The sequence below is a fragment of the Benincasa hispida genome, chromosome 1 (genome assembly GCF_009727055.1).
Source record: "Benincasa hispida cultivar B227 chromosome 1, ASM972705v1, whole genome shotgun sequence".
NCBI classification, from domain to species: domain Eukaryota; kingdom Viridiplantae; phylum Streptophyta; class Magnoliopsida; order Cucurbitales; family Cucurbitaceae; genus Benincasa; species Benincasa hispida.
Genome location: NC_052349.1, coordinates 79,698,845 through 79,719,735, shown reverse-complemented (window position 1 = coordinate 79,719,735; position 20,891 = coordinate 79,698,845). Strand labels below are relative to the sequence as shown.

At 39.1% G+C, this 20,891-nt stretch overlaps 1 non-coding gene across 1 annotated transcript; it reads left to right on the top strand.

The window, feature by feature from the left end:
* The first annotated feature begins 624 nt into the window (after window positions 1-624).
* Window positions 625-731, top strand: LOC120070421. Its single transcript, XR_005479913.1, has one exon. It is a non-coding gene; the product is annotated as a small nucleolar RNA R71 (small nucleolar RNA).
* Window positions 732-20,891: the final 20,160 nt, after the last annotated feature.

The following is a 20,891-nucleotide window of genomic DNA, read 5'->3' as shown; positions in this document are numbered from 1 at the left end:
TTGCAAGGGAGCTCAAGAGCTCGGCATCGCTCCTTGCAGTCTATTTTTCAGCTTGCCTGCAATTTGTCGTAATTGAATCTCTAGATTCCGACTGGATGTTGCTTGATTCTGAAGCACTGATTCATTTTTCTCAATGTTCTGCTTCAAAAGCTTTGTTGTTGATTTTTCCATGCAAAATTTTTTTGGTTTTTCCACCCGGGGTTATATGTATCGGAATAGGAATTAGTTTTCATGAAGCATATCGACTGCGGGTTTGCTGGGCATTCTTCCATCGAGTGAGCTTCTTCGCAAATGACACAACTTGCGGTCGTTTGAGAAATTGTGCTGACCTACCCTTTCTTCGCTCCCGTATTATTAATTGCGATGCCTTGTATCAAACTCATCATCGCAGTCATTTGATTTTGCAGGGATGCGATGGTCCCGTTGTTTGCGTCATTATCTTTTATTCTTAATTTCTGATCGCTTTCCCACCAATCCTCGTAATTTTTGGAAATGCGATCAAGTATACTCTTTGCCTCCTCATATATTTTGTTGAGCAGATCACCAGCGGCTGCCGCATTGACAGCGGTCTGCAAAGAGGGATTCAGTCCTTGGCAAAAGATTTCCATCTGCAGGCAATCTGGTAAGCCATTATGTGGACAGTTTCTTACTAGCCGCTTAAACCTCGCCCAGGCATCGCTGAGCGATTCGTCATCTTCTTGTTCAAAATTTGTTATTAATTTCCTTCTCCTAGTATTCTCGGTTGGTGGAAAATACTTCTTCATAAACTTTTTCACCACCTGTTCCCACGAAGGTCTCCCCCGGTTCGAAAGAATATGCCTATTTTCTTGCTTGATCGCATAAGGAAAATGGGAACAGAGTGAGTCAAACTTCCTCGATGGAGATATTTGGGAACACAAAAGTGCTGCAAATCACTATTCGGTTCAAAAGATATTCCTGCTTCCGCAGGAGTCAGCCCTCTCTTTGTTCTTGAAGCTTCCGACGCTCTCCCAAGCTTACTAGAACGATCTGTCGGCACAACCTTCTTCTCTCGCGTCCGTCTTAAAGTAAAAGAAAATCTAAGAACAAGGCTAAACTATGAATAGAACTTGTGAACTCGTGAGATGGTGAACTTCTTTTCTGAAGGATGCCTTTGGTATTTATAGAGCTTCGGGGTGAAGGCAGCTTCTATCTTATGATTGCACAGATGGAATGGCTTTAATTCCCCGACTGATGTGCCGAATATTTGTCATCGAAATGCTGAATGTAATTTTTATCGTTAGCGGTTGTCAGCTAAATTCGGATTCGACCGTATTCAACTTTCTATCCCATCACGATTAATTATGCCTTTCACTCAGATGTGCCCACCAAGTTGCATCGACCAAGTTGCGGCAATCTTTCTTGAGCAAATGTTTGCGAACACAATCACCGCAAAGGCTTGTAGTAATGATGCGCTCAACCAATGATTTCTTATGATCGCAATTTCCGCCTTGCATCAACGCATATTTTGCATAAAAATACAAAAATCAACTGTTCCTATGGGATGAACGCATGCGACCGCAATGTAATAGACTTAATGCTTTTTAGACGTAATCTAACACATTTTATCAACTCAAGCCAGCATTGTTTAAGAACTTAGCACTATGATAACGTGCATTTATGCCTGTTATCATATAGTCAAAGGTAAGCGATCGTTTAGTTTCTGCACAGCTATCGCTTAGTGAAAGTCTTTCACTTGATAGCTGGTCTGTCAGTTCTTTCTGAATGAGGTAACTTCTAATTTTAGGAAAACGATTTTCCTTTTATCTCACGGTTATCATAAAACTACCAATAACCTACCACTCAATTGGTTATTAGAGAAAAAGATTTAATTATCATATAATTAATATATTATAAATAAATATGATAACCAACTTATCATATTATATTTATAACCAATAGTTTTAATATTTCATCTCATGAAACATATAAACCATAGTTCTTTTTCCATTTAATGGTACTTAATGTAAATCATATTTACATTAATTCCTCCACTTGATGTATCTCATACATCACACCAATTATATCATATATAATTGAATTTCTTCTTGTTAATTTGAACACTTCAATCTAACCCCAATAACTGATTCTCAACTTGAATCCATTGAGCAACGATACGACTCGATGAGAACTGCATCTTCATGCTTCGAAACTTCATCACGAACGACTCAAACAACTTCAAACACTTTGAATACAGACTCGGTTGCTTGTTAATTATGCTAAAATACGTAGGAGCCCTTACAAATTAACACTAATGAAAGCTTTAAATAGAGGCGATCATCCCCTAAACATTCATCAACACATCCACAAACACATTTAACACTTAAACGTATTGCAGAAAAAACTTAAAACCCACCACGACAGTAAAGGAAGTTTAAAATAGCAATGGAATTTTGAATATCAAAACAGCCTGACTCTGATACCAATTGAATGAAATCTAACACGGGGATGTCCATGAGCAATGGAAGGGACAGTTCCAAATTCCATTCAAATTGAACACAAACAATTACAGTCTAAAATGGAAACTAACAAGTTATGCATCAATAGAAATTACAGCATGCTTTAAGAGAATTCAAGGGACAGAGTATGCATACCTTTGAAGAACCATTCTTCAAAAATTCCTTGATCAGTGTCCAATGCGTCCATAGCAATACTCGAACGCAACGAACAGAAATACCAACAGCACGAACACAACGATCATCCGAATTCTCCTCGAACCCAATCGAGTCCAACTCGATTCATGAACTGAGTAACGACACTACCACAAGTGTTACCTTGGTATTCTTCGTGTGAGAATCCAAGAGTTGTGGGCTCTATATGATCTTGGCTTAAGGAAGAGAGGAGGTCTATGATCGAGTAGACGATCGAGTAAGTGGGCGATGAAACACTATCTATCATATAGACGATGTACTCAATCGTTTAGTAAACGGAAGCCTATCGCATAAACTTTGATACTTAATCGTGTAGCTACGATCAGCTGTGTAACTATCGTATAGTCAACTCTAATCAATCGTTTAGTTTCTCGGCGGCTATTGCTTAGTAAAACAATTTTACTTGATAGCTCTTTTCCGTGAGTACTTTTCGAATGAAGCAACTTCTAATTTTGGAAAACGATTTTCTTTTATCTTACGATTACCATAAAACTTTTGATAACCTCCCAATCAATTGGTTATTAAAGAAAAAGAAATTAATTATCATATAATTAATATATTATAAATAAATATGATAACCAATTTACCATATTATATTTATAACCTATTGTTTTAATATTTCATCTCATGAAACATATAAACCATAATTCTTTTTCTGTTTTATGGTACTTGATATAAATATGATTTATATCAATTCCTCCAAATAATGTATCTCATACTCACACCAATTGTATCACATATAATTGAATTTCCTCTTGTTAATTTGAACACTTCAAACTAACCCAAAATATGATTCTCAACTTGAACCCATTGAGTAACCAAGGGGACTTTATGGACCTGTAGCTTCAAGCTCCAACGGTACGTGAATAACTGACTAAACTCTTTAGATGAGATCCACCATCCGTTAACTACCGAACACTCCACTAAAGACCGACAGCTGCACTCTTCTCACTATAGATATATTTTTGTATTCATATTAACCAATCAACAGCGCGATAACCCTTTATAAATCTCTCGTAATTACAACTGGGCCAATTTATCATATTGCAGTTGTAGTTACATCTAACTCCTTAAGTACCACTGATTTCTCTAATGAACAATAAGTCATAGTCCTACTATTACTGGGTCCTCTCTTCCAAGGAGATGATGTGGCCACTATGTTCAAGACCTGAAATCAGCCCTTAAGGGAGCAATTTATCTACTTACCCCTGCTTCAAGAAAGGAATGAATTCCATCTTGTGGAACTGAGTTCCCAGCTCCCCAATCAGACAAATCCCCAAAAAGGTAGGCTTGTTGAGTTGGCAATCTGGCCACTCTCACCCATACTAACAAATGACCGCCTTCATAGGCAGGAGTTCCCAAAATGCTCAAGATTAAGGTCATGTCACCTATGGTCGTTTTAGTGAAATGTAAGTCTTAATTATCAACGATGTTATATAAAAAGACTAATCATCTCGTGGTCTGGTCTTATATAAACTCTTTGTATAAGACACACCGTTTGCATGTCTCCACATGGATGGTCAGGATGAGACCATTTATAGCATGTTACAATACTTATAACTATCTACAAAGCGGGCCATATCCGTAGTGTCACCAGGATAAGGTATCCCTCCTTTATCCTTATACTATAGACCATTTAGGTTATTACTTAAGGCATGATCCACTTGTATGTCTCACATATATGCTTAAGTTTACATGAAATAACCACGAATCTTAGTTTATTGCATATGAGTAAATGCAAATAAAGTAACACTTATTTTATTATTAACAACGTGCACAAGCTATTTACAAACTACAAGACTCTGAGAGAATTAGAACACCAATCCCAACACATTAAGTATTCTAATTTCTTAATTTTGACATTAAAATAAGCATGTTCAAAGGATAATAAGATGGTTTCAAGAAACACATACCTTTGAAGATGGAGTTCGATCGGGCTCGTCCCAAATTGGGTAGTACTCGCCTCTAGGACCACAAGAAATTTGTATTTGTTCAGTAAGCACAACTCGAACAAAGGTTAGTTCATGTACTTCACTTTTAAGCTTATTAAATTTTCTTGCCTCTTGTTCTCTCCGGTGGGCTACATACATCGCTTGAATTGCATAATAGATGTTCATGTGTGCCTTATTAAGACAAGTAGACACAAAAAAGAAGAAAATATTTTTGGTGTTTTAAAGTTTTCTAGTTAAGTTTAGCTAAGAGAAAGATTAAATGGTTAACTATTTCCCCAACAACAGTGCCATTTTGTCTGGAGCTAAGCAGGTGTTGTTAGTTCTACCTAACCTGAAATAAACAATATTAATAAAGCTCGTACAACAACCTAACTAACTCGTAGTTGAAGTGGAAGTAAGTGATCGATCCACAGGGAAATGTTATTTAATCCTTTCTTTAACCAAGTTTAATAATGAAAGCTACAAAATTGGGGGGGAGGGGAGAAGGAGTTGATTAAAACAAGAAACATGCTAAAAATAAAAAAGACATGCTAAAAATAAAAAAGATAAAGGATAGTTGTAACCAAGTTTAGAATGATCTTGCTTCTAATCCAAGTTAGATGTTCATTGCAATTTTTATCATTGAATTCTAAAATTTTAAATCACAATCAGATTAAACACAGAAGTACTTACTTAATCTAGATTAAACTAGTCTAAACTAGTCTCTACAAAGACGTACAACTAGCATAACCTAGTCAAGAAAGCGTCCTAATCAACGATTAAAGTAGGATAGCCCTAACCCTAATCTATCTACTTGCTTCTACCTTTATTGGGTTCCTTAGTGGTCATATAGAAGAGAAAACAGACGCATTAAGTTCTAGGATTCAATTGCATCGATTAATTGTTAAGATAGTGATGACGGGCAGGAATGCATGTCATTTTAGGCCTTTTATTTAGTATTATGAGGTCTGTTAAGCAGAATATGCAACAATTATGTTAGAAATTCATGAGAAAATGAGCTTGCGGCGATCAGCATTAAGAATCTTGGGTAACCCATTATTATGCGTCACTAAACGTTCAATTGTCTATTTTTGTAGCTAACACAAGAAGTGGATGCAAACGCAGAAGCCGTACTACCGCATGCGAGAAACTCTCCATCGTAAAGGCGAATGCGTTCGATCAACGCATGGGTGTTGCGGTAGTCAAGCGATTGCAGTCATTGTGTCGAAGTTGTGGTATTAAGCGAATACGGTCACTGAACGATTGCATCTACACGATAACGATAATAGAGGGATCAACGCAAGGTTAGTGGAATGAACGCATCAACGTACATTTCGGGAAAATAAAAAGCTGCTGTTGACATTTCTCCTACCACGCCGTTAGTTGTAGAAATTTAGAAAGGACTAACGCGCTGCGAATGTCAGAAGCAGAGCAGTCTACTAATGCTGTCAGGGATCCAAGCTTTACATAAAGAAGCTGATGAGCAGAATTTCAACTCATCTAGGGTTTTTCCCTACGATCCAGACTAATGCGTGAGAAGAAAGCTTGAGAGTTCTTCATCTCCCTCATCCATTTCGAGTGATGATGGGAGCCATCGACCGGAGCTAGATCTTGGGAGAGTAAACTCCATCGCCCCTCCATGGCACCACCGACAGCCTAGATGCACATCCGCTGGAAGCAAGTCATTGCTTCCAGCCGGTCATTTCATTTTCTCTTCTTTTTTATATTGTATTGTATTACATTTTGTGATTAAGGAATCAATACATTATGTGTTCAATGCATTTCTAAGTTTCCTTCGACTCCATCTCCATCTTCTTTACTTAGCATCTTTAACTTTCATTGCATCACTTAGTGAGATTGATAGAGTATCGCATACTTAGTCATGTGGATTAGGGATATGAAGCATGTAGCAAACCGTCGAGAGGTGTGCATTGCGTGAGTGTGTGAGTAAACCTTATTTGCTTAGTGTGAAGTTGTAGCAATGCCTATCTATAGGCGGATGCAACACTTGTCTATGAGTAGAGTTAGTAACAATTAACTGCCCGGGAGGGTAAGTGGTTGGTGCATTAAGCAATATAAGCAAGTATTCACTAGAGATAGGAATAATCTTATGTCAGCAAAGTTCATGCGGTTACCTTGTCTTATGAGTGCATCAATCATCATTTAGGCATACTTGAGAGAGTAGTCTAAAAACCAAATCTAAGACTCGAGAGAGCGGATTGGAATGCATAAGCAAGAATGGGGAACTTAGAGATAACCTCTGTTTGCTGTCACACAGCGTATGCACCCTACGGAGAAGATATTGCATGCGTCCTGGAAGTAGGATACGGTGGTATGCGGCCATCACGCTCATGCAGCAAGAGCACGTGAGCGGGTTATGGAGGTTTAGGCATGCATAGGCTTCTCGACACTATCGCATATACATTGCATACGTCCTAGAATTAGGCTCAAGTGTGTGTAGCACGATCACATAGCTTGTGTTGGCTGAGGTTGCCCTTGCGGTTAAGCTCAGTGTTGCAGTGAAGACTTCCCCACATTTTATCTATTTTTCCATCCATTTACTTCCTGTTAATAGTTTTCGTGTCTCTACCTCTCATTTATATTCTCATTGCGTTGTCTGTTAGTTAGGAGTAGGAGTAGTGTTAGCTTAACAATCCCTCCATCATTCTTTTATTCAACCGCCGCATGCACATTACCGCATTCATCTAGCTACAAGTCCCTGAGTTCGACCACTGATCACCCGAGAAACTTGTGTTCGCGTTATACTTGGCATGAGCACAAGAAAACTTATGATAGGATGCATGGTTATCGCATACATTTTTAACGCATAGTCTTTCCAACGCATAACCACCGACGCATGATAATTAACACATACATTAAGAACATGCATCGCATATTGTGTCCAAGGAATTTTAGTTGTCGAGTAATTAACATCTAATTTCCCGTCACCATGTTTTTGGCGCCATTGCCGGGGACTTGGCAGCTAATTGTTTGTCGAGTTTTGTGTCTCTGCAGGCAACCTTTTTATTTTGGGAGTATTGTAGCTTGTGCGACCAGGCTACAAACAATATTGAGGTGTAGGCGATGCGCTGAAAGCCAATGTTGACCCCAAGGTAGAAGGGCAATCAGTCGCATGAGCTGAAGGTAGTTCTAAGTGCATGATGGCCGCATGCGCCCAAAAATTGCTGGAAGTTCCAATGGTCAGGGTAAGCTCCTTGACCCAAGTAGTTGAGAACAATCTTCTGCATGGAAGACTCCTTGCGGTGACAACACTCCTACTTTTCCAGGGACGTCTTCTACTCTATCTTTACCTTGCCTTCTTAGATTAGGTTATTTTCATTTTTATTGTTATTTTTTATATATGGCTGCTTCCTTGGTTGTGGTGCATTTTCTCTTTGTAGGTGCAACAATAAGTCTCCTTGGTATGCAGTACGACAGAAGAATTCCTTTCATCCTTCAATGCATGGCTTCGATCGTGTGAATTCCAACGCATGATCACATGCGTTATTTCGCCTAAGGTTCTTTTCTTGTTATCCTTTATGCATTATCCTTTTGAAATTCTTTCTTTCCCGATTGCGTTGCTCTGCGGTGTTTCTATGATGGTACGTATAATTCATTGCATCTTCTAACTAAGCATCGCAAGGCACTCCTTACTTTTATTAGCTTCTTCAAATTTTGAAAGTCTTAAGTTTTATTTTGTGCAAACCTTCACTCAACCATTTATTACCGCATTCCTATGAGTTGTTTTTAGCTTTGCGGTGAGAACGCTGCCAACCTCTATGTTTGGGGGTGGCAGCGGTCTCGGAGAATCGTGTTCATTACATTGCGATCATTTGAAAAAAAAAAATGAGAATTTTGAGAATAATAACTCCACTGTCGACATAATGGGGAAATCCATGTTGATAAGAGTTAATTTGTGAAAGGCACTTACCCGTAGTTGGATGTTCGCATGACACACGTGGGGGCAAGCCAAAACGAAAGTAAGTCGCCAGGATCAACGCATTTGCGCAACTCCTCTATCCGACGCAAGCCAAATTAAGCAAGACAAGAGTTGAGTTGAATATGGAACGCAACCGAAGTTGGATGCCCGCATGACACACGTGGGGGTAAGCCAAAATGAAGAGCGTAACCAGGTTCAACGCCGCATTTGAAACAAGTCATCGCAAATTTTTGAAGTATTTTAAACGAACGGATTCTCAAAAGCTAAACACAAAGTTGCATGAATGAATAAAAAGGTTTTGAGCAAAGGCTTGCTGGATTTAAACTTGGAAAATATCTTTTTGAAGAAGCAGCTGAAGTGGAAGGGAGCATTGCAGTGATGGTTAGAGGAATGAGTAAATTATATTCTGAGAAGCTGGTCACCACAAAGGAAAGCCGGAAGGTGAGTTAGAATTTCTTGAGTATAACGCATGCTTGAGGACAAGCATGATTCTAAGTTTGGGGGTGTGATGACATGCAGAAATGCATGTCATCTTAGGCCTTTTATTTAGACTTATGAGGGCTGTTAAGCAGAATATGCGGCAATTATGTTAGGAATTTATGAGAAAATGAGCTTGCGGCAATCAGCATTGAGAATATAGGCTAACCCATTATTATGCGTCATTAAGCATTCAATTGTCTATTTTTGTAGCTAACATAGGAAATGGACGCAAACGCAGAAGCTGGACTACCGCATAGACGACCGCATGCGGAGAAACTCTCCATCACAAAGGCGAACGCGTTCGATCAATGCATGGGTGTTGCGGTAATCAGCCGCATGTGTCCATCGCATGGGAGTTACGCTCGTCAAGCGATTGCGATCATCATGTCGAAGTTGTGATATTAAGCGAATGCAGTCATTGAACGATTGAAGCTACACGATAATGCATAATAGAGGAATCAACGCAAGGCTGGTGGAATGAACGCATCAACGTACATCTCGGGAAAATCAAAAGCTGATGTTGACATTTTACCTACCACGCTGTTAGCCACAAAGATTCAGAAAGAACTTGATGGAACACGAGACATACGCAGCGGAATTAGGACCTAATTACACTCTAATAGCTTTTAATTTAAAGGAAAAAATGCATGCAATTGAAGGAAAAACAGTAATTAAAATTACCTTTGAAGCTCCCGAAAACTGCTCTTCCTCACCGAATCTTGACCCGAACATGAATGGACCACCACTAGAGTTGACCTACTATCCTCTGGACTCAGAACCGAGTTGTGGGATCCGATGGATGAAAAAAACCGAGAGAGAGAAAGAGATGGGAAAAAGAAGATAGAATTTTGGTTTTGGGTTTTCCTTTTTTCAGCCCAATTTTGAAAAACTAAATTTTACAAAATTGGCAAAACTTTTTAATCCAAATATGAAAGCCCATTTTATAGAAAAAACCATGCAACAATTGCATGAACTAAATTCATAAAAACCCAATACCTATAATCCACTATCTTAGTGGGCTTAATGTCTCCACTATAAGCCAACACCTAGCCCACTATTTTGTTAGTGGAATTATCCAACGAAAGTTTGGATTTTCCCACTAACTATAGTCAAAGGGCAAAATAGTCATTTGGTCAAAGTCAAACTTTGACCAAAAAATTAACATTTTGACTTTTTATGATTTTTTCCGTATTGACTAATTTTGACCATCCAAACATGAATCCGCATTCGTTTTCTCGAAATTCAAATCACATTTGAATATAAAGTCGGTCAAAGTTTGACTTTTCAAAGTTAAAAGTCAACTCTTTGACTTTTTACATCTTTGATCATTTCCATTATTTTCGAACTTTCGAATATGAACGTATTCATATTCTTGATATTTAAATCACATTTAAATATTAAAGTTGTATATCTAAACTGAAAAGCCCAACCACTATATCACATATACTTATCGGTTTCTCTCTCTTCACCTAATTCGAACAATTCGAATTATTATATCATACTGTTCTAAGTTTATTCCATATGAGCCAGTAGGGGAACCTAATGGACCTATAGATCATGGGCTCCGACAATCCTAGCTAGCTAAAGTCTTTAGACAGAACTAATCAACATTCGTTAACTAACGGGTCATTTCACTATATTCCCATAGTTGCACTCCTCTCACTATAGATATATTTGTGTCCATTTGATATAACCATGATTAGTAAGCTAATCCTTCACAGGTTGTTCATAATCTTGGCTGGGTCATAAAAACCATTTTACCCTCGAGACTACATCTTATTCCTTAAGTTTCACTGATCCTCTAATGAACAATTGGTTTAAGGTCCAACCTATAAACCAATCCCTCTTGGGCCAAAGAGAGGGTGGGGCCCTTTGTTTAAGACCTGGATTCAGTACTAAAGGGAACAACCTATCTACTATCCCTATAATGGGTAGGAGTGAATTCCGTCTTATACCTTATGTTCCCAGCTATCCACTCGATCTTACCCCTAACATGGGAGGCTTATTGGGCCAACGATGATGAGCTGCCCTCACCTATGTAGATCTAAGGATAAGTCCGAGTGAATAGAAGTTCATAGTTAGCTCAGGATTAAGATTAAGTTACCTAGGTCATCAATTAACGAAATAGTCAGTTTTATACATAAAACGGCATTTAGAACGTAAAAAGTGACTATTTCATGGTTCAGTCTTATGTAAACTCATTGTATAGGATGCCCCCACTCACATATCTCTATATGAATGATTCAGGATTACATCGTTTGTACTAACTACAAAGTGGGCTGCATCCATAGTGTCCCCAGAATAATGCATCCAACCTTATTCATATACTATAGACCATTTTGGCCATATATTTGAACTTGATCCACATTTATGTCACTATATAAAGTTCAAACTACATTAAATAGCCTCAGGACCTTAGTTTATTGGATTTAAGATTACAATTTTAACAACTTTATCGAAAAACAAAACAGAATATGTTTATTAATTTACAAACTACGAGTTTTAGGACATAAAATCCAACAGGACTAACGCGTCGCAAATGTCAGAATCAAAGCTGTCCATTAATACTTTCGGCGATCTAAGCTCTATATAAAGAAGTCGATGAGCAAAATTTCAACTTATCCAGGGTTTTTCTCTACGATCCAGACTAATGCATGAGAAGAAAGCTTGAGAGTTCTTCATCTCCCTCATCCATTCCGAGTGACAACCGGAGCCTTCGATTGGAGCTAGATCTCGGGAGAGTCAGCTCCATCACCACTCCATGGCACCATCGGCATCCTTGACGCACATCCGCTTGAAGTAAGTCATTGCTTCCAGCCGGTCATTTCATTTTCTCTTATTTTCTTATATTGTATTGAATTACATTTTGTGATTAAGGAATTAATACATTATGTGTTCAATGCATTTCTAAGTTTCCTTCGACTCCATCTCCATCTTCTTTACTTAGCATATTTAACTTTCATTACATCACTTAGTGAGATTGCTAGAGTATCACATACTTAGTCATGTGGATTAGTGATAACGGGCAGAAATGCACGTTATTACAGTGCTAAGTTCTTAAACAATGTTGGCTTGAGTTGATAAAATATGTTAGATTGCATCCAAAAAGCATTAAGTTTATAACATTGCGGCTGTATGCATTCATCGCGTAGGAACAGTTAATTTTTGTGTTTGTATGCAGAACATGCATTGATGCAAGGTGAAAAGCGCGATCACAAGAAATCAATTGACGAGCGTAGGTGATTTATGTTTGCAAACATCTGCTGAAGAAGGATTGTCGCATAGAGCTGGTGCAACTTGGTGGGCGCATCTGGGTGAAAGGCATCCTTAATCACGACGGGATAGAAAGCTGATGACGGTCGAATCCGAATTAAGTTGACAGCCGCTAATGATAACGAGTACATTCAGCTTTTCAGTGACAAATATTTGGCGCATCAGTCAGGGAATTAAAGTCATCCCATCTATGCAATCATAAGAGAGAAGTTGCCCTTCACCCCAGAGCTCTATAAATACCAAAGGCATCCTTCAGAAAAGGGGTTAACAAGTTCACCTGTTCACTGATTTAGGAGCTTTAGCCGTGTTCATAGTTTTCTTTTATTTTTAATGTGAAGCAAGGGAAGAGTAGAGATGCCGAAAGATCGCTCAGGGAAACTCGAGAGAGAACCCGAAGGCATAGAAAGCAGAGAGTGGGCCGACTCTCACGAGAGCGAGACTATCTTTTGAACAAGAGTAGAAAGACAGTGTAAAAGCCTGGGAAGCAAGAGATTGCTACAGACTCTTTACTCTCTTCTTGCAGTATTATTTTGTACATCATCTTTATATTTATACAATGGAAGTTCTTATTCTACATCCATTCACTCTCTTAGCACGCATGAGTAGCTAAACTTGTCGAATGGGTTGAGAAGAACAAAGCTAATATGACCTTGGATGTTCATTGCTTGCAATTATATTGTGTTATGCTGTGCCAAACATCCCTTTAGAGCTACTCGAGAGAGAGTCTAAAGAAAAAACCTAAGACTTGAGAGAGCTAGGTTAGAATCTAGACTCGAGAGAGCAAGATTTGAACTGCATAAACAAGAGATAGAGACTTAGAGGTAAGATCTGTTTGCCAACCTACATCGCATGCATCCTAGAGATAGGAATGATATTATGTGGTCGCCTTATTTTTGTGCGTGTCATTTCGTCATCGCATAAATAAGAATAGAGGCTTATGTGTAGGTCCTATAGACTTATCGCATATATCGCATGTGTTCTAGCATATGAAGCCGTAGCATTCGCATCGAGAGATGGTTTACTATTGTACATGTGTTGCATGATCGCTTAGCATGAACACATCCTAGGAAGTGTTAGCCGAAACCCTTCTCAACCCCTTCATTGCATACTCATCGTATCTTTCGTTTTATCAACTCTTTTTGAACTCCACCGCATTTGTTTATTTTCATTACCGCAACAAACAAAACCAACAACTATTTGAGTTACTGCAAGGTTTTCCTAAAAATTACCACCGCAACCTGTTTTCCCAAGTCTCTGAGTTCGACCCTAGACTTACCAGGAAACTCAGTGGGGTTTACACTTGGATTCCACTGAGAAAACTTGAGTGCTTAATGCATTTTCATCATCGCATTTCATCTATAACTCCACATAATAAAATAACGCATTAGGTTTTTGGCGCCATTGTCGGGGATTTCGGCAAAATAGTGTACTAACGGTAATTTTTCTAATTTCTTTGTAGACTCTCAATCTCTGATGAATTACGACTCGGAGATTGAGAGGACGTTTAGATGAAGATTAAGAGACTGCCAACAACAACAGTCAGACAAAGAAGATATGACGGAGCAGCCTGGAAACGGAGCACTAAACGAAAACAACGTCATGGCAAATCCAATCCTGCTGGCAAACGATCGTAATAGGCCCATTAGGGACTATGCATCGCCAAACCTCTATGATTTCTCTCCAGGAATCATGAGGCCTGCCCTTGATGGAAGCCGATTTGAAATGAAATCGGTGATGCTGCAGATGATCCAGACTGCAGGACAATTCGGAGGAAGGCGTGGCGAGGACCCGCACGCCCACCTCCAAAGCTGTCTCTTATACACATCTAGATGTGTATAAGAGACAGATCAAGTAATGGTGCTATTGCTTCACTATAGAATCAGATGACCGCAATGATGAACTTAATTCAGGAAATTGCGATCAACAATCTAACACTGCAAAATGGGAAAGTCAACGCAATTAGTTAAAACACCGCAAGGTGTGCAACTTATGGTGATGGGCATGCAATGGAAGAATGCCCACAAAATCCACAGTTTATTTATTTTGTGAAAAATAATCCATTTTCTAATAGCTACAACACCGGGTGGAAAAACCACCCCAATTTTGCATAGAAGAATCAACAGCAGAATTTCCAATCTGTGGCGCAGAAAGAAGGGCCATCTGGATTCTTCCCACGAAATAATGGTCAGACAAGAAATCAAGCCAGTAGCTCGCAACCACCGCAATCTTCCTCCCTGGAAAGCCTATTGAAGTAGTATATAGAGAAAAAAGAAACTGTGCTTCAAAGTCAGGCTACGTCCATCAGCAGTCTAGAATTACAGATAGGCCAGATTGCAAGTGAGCTAAAGAACAGACTACAAAGGGCTTTGTCGAGTTCAACAGAACTCCCACGTAACCCGGAGGGATCAGGTAAAGAGCAATGTCAAGCTGTGACATTATGGAGTGGAAAAACTGTGGAGGGAGAAAAGAAGGAGCTTAGCCGCACTGCTCCCATTGCATTAGAACCTGAAATTGCAGTGACTCAATAAGAAGAAGGAGAAAAAGAAGCAATAGATCCAGAAATTGCATCCACCTCAAAGCCAATAGAGAAGGGGACCGTGAGAGTGCAATTGCCACCTTTCCCGGAGAGACTCAGAAAGAAAAAGAAAGAAGAAGTACAGTACCAATGCTTTCTGTCTATGTTAAAACAATTACATATTAATATTCCATTCAGTGAAGCGATTGAGGAGATGCCTGCATACGCGAAGTTTTTTAAGGAAATGGTAACCAAGAAGAAGGGTACTGGTAAGTTTGCCACTATGGCCTTAACACAGAGTTCAAAATCAATAATTCCACAGAAGATGAGCGATCCTGGGAGCTTTACTATACTTTGCTCCATAGAAAGACTGTACATCAGGCAAGCCTTGTGTGACCTTAGAGCCAACATCAACTTGATGCCTCTGTCGATCTTTAAGCAACTGAATGTGGGACAACTTGTGCCCATGACTGTGACTCTCCAACTTTCAGATAGATCTCTAGTGCATCTAGAGGGGAAGGTGAAGGACGTGCTGATCACCATCGACAAATTTATCCTACCAGTCGACTTCATCATCTTAGATTACGAAGCCGATAAAGATGTGCCCATCATCTTGGGGCAACAATTTTTATCAATAGGTCATGCCCAGATTGATGTGCATAAAGGGGAGATCACTTTGAGCATCAATGGACAGAAGCTCAAGTTCAACATAATCCGTGCCATGAAGTTTCCTGACGAAGAAGACTTGCATGACTCTAACGACGACCAGAATTTAACTGAAGAAGAAAAGCTTGACGAAGAGAATGAAGAAGAGGATGCAAGCGCATCCATTGCTGCATGTAATGCGATCTTAAAAAAACAAACAAGGAAGTTAAAATGATCGCACGCCCAGCAGAAGAGCCAACAACAAAAGAAGAAAGAAAAACAACGCAACCTTCCTTAGTAGAACCACCAATACTGGAATTAAAGACCCTGCTGAATCACTTAAAGTATGCATTTTTAAGGCAGAATGAGAAGCAACCAGTAATTATTTCCTCAGAACTTAATGAAGACTAGGAGAATGTGTTGATGAGCATTATGAGGAAACATGTGCGAGCAATTGGCTGGACGCTCGCAAACATTCAAGGAATTAGCCCAACCTATTGTATGCATCGAATTTGTCTAGAAGAAGACCACAAAGCAACGATTGAACATCAGTGCAGACTTAACCCTATGATGAAAGAGGTCGTTAAAAAGGAGATCATTAAATGGTTAGATGCAGGCATTATTTATCCGATAGCAGATAGCACGTGGCTCGGCCTCGTGTAGTGTGTGCCAAAAAGGGTGGCATGACGGTAGTCTTGAACGAAAATAATGAGCTGATACCACAAAGAACCATCATCGGGTGGCATTTTTGCATGGACTACCACAAGCTCAATGCTACCACAAAGAAAGATCATTTCCCCCTACTGTTCATTGATCAAATGCTAGATCGTCTAGCTGGAAATGAATTTTACTACTTTTTGGATGGCTATGTCGGGTATAACCAGATTATGATTGCTCTAAAAGACCAGGACAAGACCACATTTACCTGCTCATATGGACATTTTCTTTTCGCTGCATGCCATTCGGCCTCTGCAATGTGCCAAGCATGTTCCAAAGGTGCATGATGGCCATCTTTTCAAAATATCTTGAGGACTCGGTCGAAATATTTATGGATGACTTCTTTGTCTATTGACACACCTATGAAGTCTGTCTAGCCATCCTAGAGAAGATATTGAAAAGATGTGAGGAGACGAATCTCGTTCTTAACTGGGAAAAATGCCATTTTATGGTAAAGGAGGGCATCGTGTTGGGGCACAAGGTTTCTCGAGACGGGTTGGAGGTGGATAAAGCAAAAATAGAAGCAACTGAAAAACTTCCACCTTCAACAAGTGTGAAGGCTGTACGAAGTTTCTTAGGGCATGCTAGATGTTATAGATGCTTTGTCAAAAACTTTTCAAAAATAGCACGACCACTGAGTGCATTGATGGAGGCTGATAGAAAATTTGATCTTGACAACAATTGCCTCAACGCATTCAGGATTTTGAAGAATGCACTGACTACCGCACCCATGTTAATCGCACCGGATTGGAGACTTCCTTTTGAATTAATGTGCGATGCAAGCGGATATGCAATGGGAGCAGCTTTGGCACAGAAGAGAAAAATAATCTTACATCCCATCGCATATGCGAGTAAGACGTTAAATCCTTCTTAGACCAATTATACCACCATAGAGAAAGAGCTACTTGCAGTAATTTTTGTGTTGGAAATATTTAGAGCATATCTGCTAGGAACAAAGGTACTCATCCATACTGATCATTCGGCGATAAAGTATTTGATGACAATGAAGAATGCGAAGCCGAGGTTGATCAGATGGGTTCTCTTTCTCCAAGAATTTGACATAGAAATAATTAAACAAGGCATCCTTACGTACTCAGCTGCATCATTAAACAAGGCATCCTTCCGAAAAGGGGTTAACAAGTTCACCTGTTCATTGATTTAGGAGCTTTAGCCGTGTTCATAGTTTTCTTTTATTTTTAATGTGGAGCAAGGGAAGAGTAGAGACACCAGAAGATCGCTCAAGAAAACTCGAAAGAGAACCCGGAGGCATAGAAAGCAGAGAGGGGGCCGACTCTCGCGAGAGCGAGACTATCTTTTGAACAAGAGTAGAAAGACAGTGTAAAAGCCTAAGAAGCAAGAGATTGCTACCAGGCTCTTTATTCTCTTTTTGCAATGTTATTTTGTACTTCATCTTTATATTTATACAATCAAAGTTCTTATTCTACATCTGTTCACTCTCTTAGCACGCATGAGTATCTAAACTTGTCGAATAGGATGAGAAGAAATAAGCTAACATGACCTAGGATGTTCATTGCTTGCGATTATGTTGTGTTATGCTGTGCCAAACATCCTTTTAAAGCTACTCGAGAGAGAGTCTAAAGAAAGAACCTAAGACTTGAGAGAGCTAGGTTAGAATCTAGACTCGAGAGAGCAAGATTTGAACTGCATAAACAAGAGATAGGGACTTAGAGGTAAGCTCTGTTTGCCAACCTGCATCGCATGCATCCTAGAGATAAAAATGATATTATGTGGTCGCCTTATTTTTGTGTGTGTCATTTCTTCATTGCATAAATAAGAATAGAGGCTTATGTGTAGATCCTATAGACTTATCGCATATACCGTCTGCGTTCTAGCATTAGAAGCATAGAATTCACATCGAGAGATGGTTTACTGCTGTATGTGTGTTGCATGATCGCTTAGCATGAATGCATCCTAGAATGCCTCAATTCCTAATTCTAGGACACATGCGATGTATATACGAAATAATCGATAGGACTTATTTTTAAGTCTCTACTTTTACCTATGCGATGATGAATGATGCACACATAAAACAAGGTGACTGCATACCATCATTCCTATTTCTAGGGCGCATGCGATGTTAAATAGCAATGGAACTGATGTCTAAGTTTCTACTTCTTGCCTATGCGATTCTAATCCGACTCTCTCAAGCTTAGATTCTAATTTGACTCTCTCAAGCCTAGATTCTATCTTTAGACTACTCTCTCAAGTATGTCCAAAGGGTGAATGATGCATACATAAGACAAGATGATCGCATAAAATGAATAGCAATGGAACTGATGTCTAAGTTTCTACTTCTTGCCTATGCGATTCTAATCCGACTCTCTCAAGCTTAGATTCTAATCTGACTCTCTCAAGCCTAGATTCTATCTTTAGACTACTCTCTCAAGTATGTCCAAAGGGTGAATGATGCATACATAAGACAAGATGATCGCATACAATGTAAATCTTAAGTCATGCTAGCTAAGTACTTCTCAACCAATTCAGAAATTTAGCTACTCATACGTAGTATGGAGAGATTGAACATAGATTGAAATGAAGTTTCTTTTTTCTGCAAATAAAGTACTGAATACAAAATAACAAATGGATTTGAGAAATGAGAAGCCCGATAAGCAATGTCTTGCTTCCCGTGGCCTTTTACTCTACTCTTTGTCACTTCAACCTTGTTCTAGTTGTGTCTTCTTACTCCCGCAAGTGTTGGCCCTCTCTCCTTTTTGTTGCTTTCCGGCAGTCTCTTGATCTGTCCGGGATCGATTTCTCTTGGCTTTTTCTCGTCTCCTTGCTCTCTTTGTCCTTTAAGTATATGTATGTGTATATGCGTGAACAGACTAACTAACTGACTTCTTTTTTCTTTAGTGGCCTTCGGTATTTATAAATGTCTAGGTGAAGCAGCTTTTCTTGCTAATGATTGCAATGATGGGCGGCATTAATTCCCCTATTCTGTTGCGTCGTTTAATAGTCACCAAAAGTTGAATGTACTTGCTATAGTGTGGCTTTTAACGGCTTGTCAACTAAATTCTGAATCGACCGTTATCAGCTTTCTGTCCCATCATGATTTATTATGCTGTCACCTTGATACGAGGTCTTTATGCGATCGCCTCTTCAAGAAAACTTCTCATGATTGCATGTCTTATGATTGCAACTTTAAGCATGCTGATGCATTGTGCCTTTGGATCACAATTTCATATGCGCCATCACATTGTTCCTGCACAAAATAGGTAAATTATCTGCTTTTATGTGACGAGCGCTTGCGATCGCAATTCCTTTCAGTTTAGCACTTTCGAACATGATATTGCCTATTTTACCATTGTATTCTCTCATTCTTTTACTTATTTGAGCTGTAATAACTTGCATTCCTACTAGTTATCACAGCCCCAAATTTAAAACAAAGCTTGTCCTCAAGCATAAACTAAGGATTTTCTTTACAAATTCAACCGCCTTTACCCTACCTAGACTTCTTAAGGTGCCTTCACTACAAGAAATTTGGGGTTTAATGTCGGTTGGAAAAAGTGAAACCAGATGTATAATGTCAGTTTTTTTAAAAAAGAAAAAACGGATCTTTAATGTTGGTTTAAAACCGACATTAAAAGTCTAAATTTATTTTTTTCTAATTTATTAAAAAAATATATCTTTCATTTTAGCCAAACCTTCTCTCTCCTTTCACCTTCTCTTACCAAACCCTCTCTTCTCCTTGGCCGTTCGAATCCCCAAAGTTTTCATTGTTTGGATCGTTGTCGTCACCGGCATTGTTAGGGTCTCTATCGTCATCGGTGGTTGGTCTCTATCATCTGATCATTGTTATGGGCGTTGTTCGATTGTTTCTGTGGGCATTGTCATGGGTCTCTATCATCTTCAACAACGTTGTCCAGTCGTTGTCGTGGTCTCTATCACCAACATTGGTTGGATCTGTAGATTTGGGTCACTGGCGTTGGTGGGTCATCATCGGCGTAGTGGAATTCACCGTTCGTAGATTCCATTAGTGGTGGAGTTCTTTCTTCTCCTTGGATCTGTAGATTCCGGTGGGTCAGCTTGCTATCCGTCCAGCTTGTTCTAGTCGTGGAGGTGGGTTGCGGCGTTCGATCTACTCGTGGGTCTTCCGATCCGATTTTTCTTCTGTTGTAACTTGGCTTTTCGTTAGGTTGCTATCATTCATTTTAAGAATTACATTGCTAAGAACTGGTCCCCCGTTGACCCAGGTAATAGATATGTTTGTTGAATTGTTATTGGAATCATTGGCTAGTTTTGGTGACTTAATTGTTCTTGTTGAAATGATATAGATGAACAACAAAAGATTTCTGAGAGTGGTAAAGATGCAGTCCGGAAGAAAATTCTTCCATTCTTGTCACAGGTTCATCTTTGTTGAGGTAAGTGTCTATTGTCGATTTATGTATGATGTAAAATAGTGGTTGAAGACTGCCTTTTTGAATATTTTGGGTATAATAGGAGTTTGGGAAACTCATTGTTCTATGAACAATCTTTTTAAATTTGTAACTTCCAAAAATAATTGACTATGATATGTGTGGATCTGAATTCTTTCTATTGCTTCAAAATCGTGCATATGCAGGGTACAACTTGGGGAGTGCTTAAAGTCTATCATCCATGCTGATTATCTAGAGCAATAGTCATGTCTTCTTGATTGAGTGAAAGAAAATTTACAAGCTTCAAACATTTATGGGGCTTTATTTGTGTTGCGAATTCTCGCT